The following is a 7112-nucleotide window of genomic DNA, read 5'->3' on the forward strand; positions in this document are numbered from 1 at the left end:
CTGGATGGATGAAGTGTAAGAGTGCATCCGGCGTGTTGTGTGACCGTCGTAGGCCACTGAAGCTCAAGGGAAAATTTTATAGGACGGCAATAAGGCCAGCGATGTTGTATGGCACAGAATGTTGGGCGGTGAAGCATCAACACGTACACAAAATGGGTGTAGCGGAGATGAGGATGCTTCGTGGGATGTATGGGCACACGAGAAAGGATAAGATTGGGAATGAGGATATTCGAGGCAAAGTAGGAGTAGCCAAAATTGAAGGAAAGATGAGAGAGAATCGGTTCCGGTGGTTTGGACATGTGTAAAGAAGGCCTACTGACGTTCCGGTTCGAAAATGTGACTACGGGACAGAGGTTCAGGGCCGAAGGGGTAGAGGAAGACCTAGGAAAACTTTGGAAGAGACCCTAAGAAAAGACTTGAGTACTTGGATCTAACGGAGGACATGACACAAAACTGAGCGCAATGGCGTTCTAGGATTCATATAGCCGACCCCACTTAGTGGGAAAATGCTTTGTTGTTGTTGTTGTTGTTGAGTAAGAAGCACAATGGCTAGATTGCATAGCTTAAAAAGTCTTTTTTTTTTGTTTTTTTGTTTTTGTCAAATGATAGATTTGTTAGATTAGGGAGCCAAGGTTTGAACCCACGCTGTAGTACAAGGGCAACACTCATCTCCACCACTGAAAAAGGATGAGGAATAGAGAGAGAAATCATTTTATTTTTAGCATAAAAGTATTATTTGTTACCTATCATGCACCAAGTATACAGTAAATATTAACCTGTATTAAAATTGAGTGGCTAATAAACTACATGCATTAACATAAGCAATTAAAGCATGAATTTACAAAAAAACCATCCTGGGCTATAGCCCACCTAAGCCTTAGGGGTGGCTCCCCCATTGTTAATCGCTATAGGTTTATGAATTGATTTTCTTAATCGATTACACTCAACCAGGGCCGGTCCTGAGTTTTTTGGTGCCCGGTGCGAAAGCTCAAAATGTGCCCTTTTTTAATATGGAAACATATATTTAAAAAAAATATATTTAACAAGGATAATCACATGTATGTGTAAAAAAAAATCATCACTAATAGCATGCAAAATGGCTTCCAATTTCTGTCATGTATGTGTAAAATTTTATTCACATCAACCAAATTATGATCCAAAACGGATGGATAATCACATATACAAACCTACAAATGGCTTTTGACTTCATCATTAGTAATCCCATCAACCTTCATTAACTCTCTAATTTGTTTTGGTGTAGCAGCTGCAAGAAAAAAAAACCAATCACATAACGTATTAAACACACATCCAATAGATCCCAATCCAATCAAATATTCATCCAATCATATAAAATAGAGGTATTCATCAATTTACCCTTGAACCTGCAAATGGCTTTCTGTTTTTCTACAAACGATACCGGGGAGGGGGGGAATTGAAGTCGGGACCTTGGGTGCAAGGTGAAGGCTTCTAAGGTTGCAAGGATAGCAAAACTCAAAAGCTTAGTCTCCAAAACATAACAGGTTTAAAGATATTCAGAGGAAATTCTAGAGGACAATTGAATTTCAAGAGAACAAATTAGTACCATGAGGATGCCTAATCATTTGTGAAGATGATCAATGGTAGAAAATTCCCAGTTCTTTGTAATATTGATCAAACAAGCCACTAACAGCTAATGTTTCGCAATTGAAACATGTTTTTGTATAGGATGTATATCAGTTGAAATCGAAAAATCGCCAGTGGGAGAATTACAAACAAGGGTTTTCCCTACATGAACAGAGACAATGGTAGAAATGGCCACCACCAATCACTTCCATTAATAAATTTCTCTATAGAAAATCACATTCAAAGATATACACTTTAGGTTCCAGAAACAACTTTTTCCAAGCAAATAGAACTCAGAAGATGGGGAAAAAATAAAATAAAAACTCCTAATTACCAGGAATACAGGAAACAGTTATATTTTCAAGGGATTAGAAATCACAGACATAATAAAATCACATTAAAATATGGCAATTGAAACCCCAACACAGAAAAAAAAGGAAGGGAAAAGGAACCAACCCATCATTGTTCTAAACGTGAAATCAAAATTAAAGAGAAACCCATCAAACAAAACCAACAAATTCAAGTCAGACAAAGTCCAGAAACAAATAATATGAAAAAGAAAATTAAGAGAGAGGGAGAGGGAGAGATAATGCATACCGAGTAAGAGAAAAATCTAGGAAGGGATCGAGGAGGCAATCACAAACAAGCTGCGAATCTTACAGGGTACAAAAGAGTGAAGAGAAGGGAAGAGAAGAGAGAGAGAGAGAATTTTAGGGTTTGTTTTATGATTTAGATGGTGTAAATATTAAAAAAGATAAGGGATGTTTTTGTCTTAAAATTCTATAACTATGTGTTTCCAGGGGTGAGGTGGACAGAAAAACCTGGGCCGATCTATGTTATTTTGGGCTCTGGATATTTTTATACCTATTACATAATTATTTGGATGTTTTTTGGTGCCCCTTTCAAGTTTGGGTCCTGGACAGTTGCCCCTGTGGCACTGGGCCTGGGCCGGGCCTGCACTCAACTCAATATGTATCTGAATGGGAACATAAAATGTGCGTTTCAAAAAAAAGAAAAAAGTACACACACACACATATATATATTGAATTGATCGCGTGCGTTTAGTTCATCTATTTAGAGTTTGAGAATAACAATGAAATTGCATTCCTACAGTTTGTTACACTTGTTACATGGATCTACATGCTTTTAATTCCTATGATGAAAAGAGAAAGAAACCCGCCTTGAGCTGTTCTGGGAATGTGCATTTCCCTCTCCTATAAAAATAATTAGTTTTTGAAGGTTTAAGAACTTGTGTAACATTAGGACCTCGGAGAGAGAGAGGATGAAGAAGAAGCAAAGGAGGATTGTGGTAAGGAGAATTTTTGGAAGGGAAATTTTATTTAAATCCATATAACCTGTTTCTACACCCAACTTGAATTTTAAATGTGAATTATCTTTTCTACCCTATTGCATAATTACTATCAAATACAAGATGAAATTAACAATAAAATTAAAATTTATTAATAAACCCACTCAATAATCAGACCTTATCATCACGTCAAACCTTACGATCACGTAATATTTATCATACATTCATTCTAGCTAAACCCTTAAAATGCTCTCATAGAGAAAAATATGCTCTTCTTGACCAATGGATGATGATTTTAAAGTTATGAATCCTCTAACTAAGGTATGAATCGATTGATGCAAGTTTTTTTCATTTAATATCAATTTTTTTTAGGATTTAGAAACAAAATTAACGCCTTTTCTATTACACTTGCCCAGAAACTAAATCTAAGTTTAAGTCCGTAACAATAAATGTTCAATTTATAGCCTACACTAGAGATGTAATTTTCTTGGCTTTTGGCTGACAACTACAACATAGATTAGTATTATCCAAACCCTTCTACTTGTTTCTGTGAAAGCAGTTAATCTTCTGGGCTAGTAAGATGCGAAAATTGACTAAAACATTGACACACAACAAACTATTTTTATGATTTCTAAACTACACGTTGTCTATTTTATACAACTTAACCATTGAATAAAATTTATACCTAGCTCTAATTAATTAAGCTTGAACTTGACAAATGCAGGAGCAAGGATCAAACATTAGCACCGAGATGACACAATTATTTAAACTCGACTTAATTGTGTATCATAGTGACTAGTACTGCACCATTTTCAGTATCCACTAGGTCCTTGCCTTTGTATATTGGAGTGGCAAATATGCAACAAAGATTAAGTATGAGACAAATATATTACTTTCTTTACGCCTTGAACGAGTTCTAGAATATTGATTTCCGATTTTTATTTTTTAAATGGGTGTAAAAATAAATTTATATATTGAAGTGGATTTATGAGGGTAATTTAGGTAGTAAAGTTGGGTTTAAAGTGATATTAATAGTTTGATTAAAAGTAATATGGGTTTAGAGAGTAAGTTGGGTGTAGAAAGAGATTACATGGGTTCAAATAACATTTCCCTTTTCAGAAACATCCGAGGAAGGGTAAATGAAAGGATTTTAGGCTAGGGCTAAGAATACCACGTAGAATTGTATAAAATTGGATGATTACTTTCATTAAGGAAATCCCTGATATGAACACCACAAACCATAAAGCCATAAGGAGCAGGATTCCGTTGTAGAATAAATGTTTATTTTTAGTTACGCCCTCTAGAATTTTATTTTTGTCACTTTGTTTTTATAACTCAAAAGTCATTACTTTACTTCTTGAAACTCAAAATTCGTTACATTTTGACTTATGGATTCTTTATTCACCCTGAATCTTATACATTGCTTCATAAAACATGTGTGAGACCTGACACCTAATAAGACTATGTCACATGTGCAATAAATTTGACTATAAATCTTCATTATGCATTAACATTTTATAATAGGAGAATATTAAGTTTAAAAGAAAAGAAAGAGATGAAAAAATATAAAAAAGAAATTGATTGGCCTGACACACCCAAATCAAATCCACAAGAAATTAATAGATTTAAGATAATATGGAGCAAATTTTGAGTTTTATAGAGACAACTTTCAAGTTTTAGGGTGCAAAGTGGGATCAAAAATGATTTCTAGGGGTAAAGTGGAGCGAACTTTGAGTTTTAGAGAATAAAGTGACGATTTTTGAGTTACAGAGAGCAAATTGAAATAGAAATCAAATTCCAAGGGGCGTAGCTCAAAATAAGACTAGAATAAATTTAAAAGTTCAGTAGACGTGTACAAGTAAATATAATGTTAAGAATCTTATTGAGTAGTTAGGTATTCTCTTAGTTTTCTTAAATAATGAGAATAAGAATATTATTAAAAAAAATTAAACACATTTGAATCTTATTCTCCACTAGGGTAAGTAATGGATTGTCCTAATGGTTATGATTTTTCTCTTCAACCTACTGAGTTATGGGCAAGGTATAAAATATTGATGATATCGGAAATATCGGTAGTCCAAAAACACGGAAATATCGATGGAAATATCGGGATATTATCGATATCGATAAAAATTGAATAAAAACCACGGAAATTGAAAGAAAAACTTGGAAATTTTTATTGAAACTTTGCAGGATGTTTATTTAGTCAATTATCTATTAGTTTATCACAAAAAATTGGAAGGAAATGCATTGCATGATGGATTTAACTGATTTAAGTTGATTAAATAGCGAGCTGGCAAACATTGTGAATGTAGAAAATATGTAGTAATTAATGAAAGAAATTTAAACACACCATAATCATTTATATATAATGAATTAGTACAATATTTTACACTTTATACATTGCATGGTAAGATACATGAGTGACTTAGTACCACATAGAGTTCCTATGAGGTTCAAAATTTTCACTATCTTCATCATCTCTATGTGTAGCGTAAGTGTATTGTGAAGAGTAGTCAACAACCATGACAATGGTTTTCAAGAACCAAAACCCAAAAGTCAATAGGAAACTGAATACTTCGATATTTTTCGGGATTACCAAACAAATGGAATTTGGAAACCAATCCCATATCGAAAATTTCGGTATTTTTCGGGATGGGATTCCCGAACTTCAGGATGGTTTTGGTTTGGGATTTTTCAATTTGGGTTTGGGACTTTTTTGGTTTGGTTTGGGATTTTTGGGAATTTTTTCCAGCCCATGTAAGTGACCAAATAAAAAATAGAAAAATTAAAAATCACATGCCATTGACTAAGTAATTAATTGACACAATTTAAAATATAATACCACAAAAAATTTGGAATATATGCAAATTTGTTTCTTGTAAAAAGAATTCAAAACAAAACCATATATATAAATATTTTAGCATATTATCACAACAACATAAGTGATATGGTGGTTAAGGCGTTAAGGCGTTAAGGAGTTAAATGAGACGGGTTTGAATACCTCTATGCTCAAAATTGAGACTTTTCAGAAATTTTCAAGTATTTTTAGATTTCATATCGCGATATTATCGATAATATCGCGATATTTTGATGAAAACTCATTGGATACCCATTCAAGCTCTCATACATCCTCTTTAGTGTAGATTAACATAACATAGCTCTTATATTAAAAAAAGTATAATTCTTCACAAACCTAACATTCAAATGCATTAAATGATCATTCATATATATATATATATATATATATATATAGAGAGAGAGAGAGAGAGAGAGAGAGAGAGAGAGAGAGAGAGAGAGAGAGAGGAAGTTATCTGAATTGTATTGTATATTTCATTAGTTGTAACTATTTCATTACAAGAGTATTTATACTATCTAAGTTAGCTTACATGCTAACTAACTTCTAACAAACTTATAATTGCAAAGCAAATATGTTGACATTTGGCAATATCATAGCCATTCACTCAATACTCCTATCATCCCCCTTCAAGCTCAAGGCAGAGAAACTGAGTTGGAGATTGTTACAATGCCTTTGAAACAAAGGAGCTATCAATCCCTTGTTTAAAATATCTGCAAACTGCTCAGTAGAAGATACAAAGTAAACTTACAAAAGTTGTTTTGCCACTATTTCTCGGACAAAATGTATGTCAATTTTAATATGTTTTGTCGGTTGGTGTTGAACCAGATTCAAAGTTAAGGCAATAGCTGAAAAATTATCACAGTACAAGGTTGGCTTATCAGAGAATGAAACATGTAGAAAATGCAAAACTTACTTAATCCAGTCAATCTCGACTGCAGTGGAGGACAATGCCTTATATTCAGTTGCAGTGGAAGAATGATAAACTATTTATTGTTTCTTAGAGGACCATGATATCTGATTTGACCCTAGAAAAATTACCAAACCAGTGGTGGAACTCTTATAATTAGGATCCTCTACCCAACCCGCATCACAAAAAACATTAAGATCCAAATTTCCCTTAACATAATGAATACCACAACCTTATGTTGCCTTGAGATATCTGAGAATCCTCATCACAGCCATGAAATGAGATTCCATTGGTGCCTGCATGAATTGACACACTTGATGTACTGCAAAAGCAATATCAAGTCGTGTGAAAGTGAGATACTGTAAAGCCTCCACTAGACTCTTATACAAGGCCGGACTTGGATTGTTGTATGGTTTCCCATCATCCTTCATTAA

The 7112-nt window shown here is 33.8% G+C and overlaps 1 long non-coding RNA gene across 1 annotated transcript; it reads right to left on the reverse strand.

The window, feature by feature from the left end:
- Nucleotides 1-1061: 1061 nt before the first annotated feature.
- On the reverse strand, nt 1062-2335 carry LOC126606196 (uncharacterized). The gene is made up of 2 exons (XR_007617153.1): nt 2200-2335; nt 1062-1264 (listed from the first exon to the last, which is right to left on the reverse strand). It is a non-coding gene; the product is annotated as an uncharacterized LOC126606196 (long non-coding RNA).
- Nucleotides 2336-7112: the final 4777 nt, after the last annotated feature.

Source organism: Malus sylvestris, chromosome 16 (assembly GCF_916048215.2).
Source record: "Malus sylvestris chromosome 16, drMalSylv7.2, whole genome shotgun sequence".
In the NCBI taxonomy this organism is placed as follows: Eukaryota; Viridiplantae; Streptophyta; class Magnoliopsida; order Rosales; family Rosaceae; genus Malus; species Malus sylvestris.